Source organism: Lupinus angustifolius, chromosome LG06, assembly GCF_001865875.1.
Source record: "Lupinus angustifolius cultivar Tanjil chromosome LG06, LupAngTanjil_v1.0, whole genome shotgun sequence".
NCBI classification, from domain to species: Eukaryota; Viridiplantae; Streptophyta; class Magnoliopsida; order Fabales; family Fabaceae; genus Lupinus; species Lupinus angustifolius.
Window position 1 is genome coordinate 4,410,133 of NC_032014.1, and position 388 is coordinate 4,410,520.

Here is a 388-nt window from a genome sequence, read left to right on the forward strand (position 1 = left end):
CCTCATCCTCATTCTCATCCTCTCCCACATTTTCATCCTCATCCTCTCCTCATCCTCATATATTCTTATCCTCATCCACATCCTCATCCTATCCTCATCCTCATCCTCGTCCTTATCCACATCCTGTCCTCATCCTCATCCTATCCTGATCCTGTCCTCATCCTCATCCTCATCCTCTCCTGATCCTGTCCTCATCCTCATCCTAATTCTCGTCCTCATCCTATCCTCATCCTCTTGCTCATCCACATCCTCATTCTCGTCCTCGTCCTGTCCTCATCCTCTTCCTCATCCTCGTCCTCATCCTATCCTCATCCTCATCCTCATCCTCATCCTAATCCTTATCCTCATTCTCATCCTCCTACTATCCACATTCTCATCCTCATCCTCA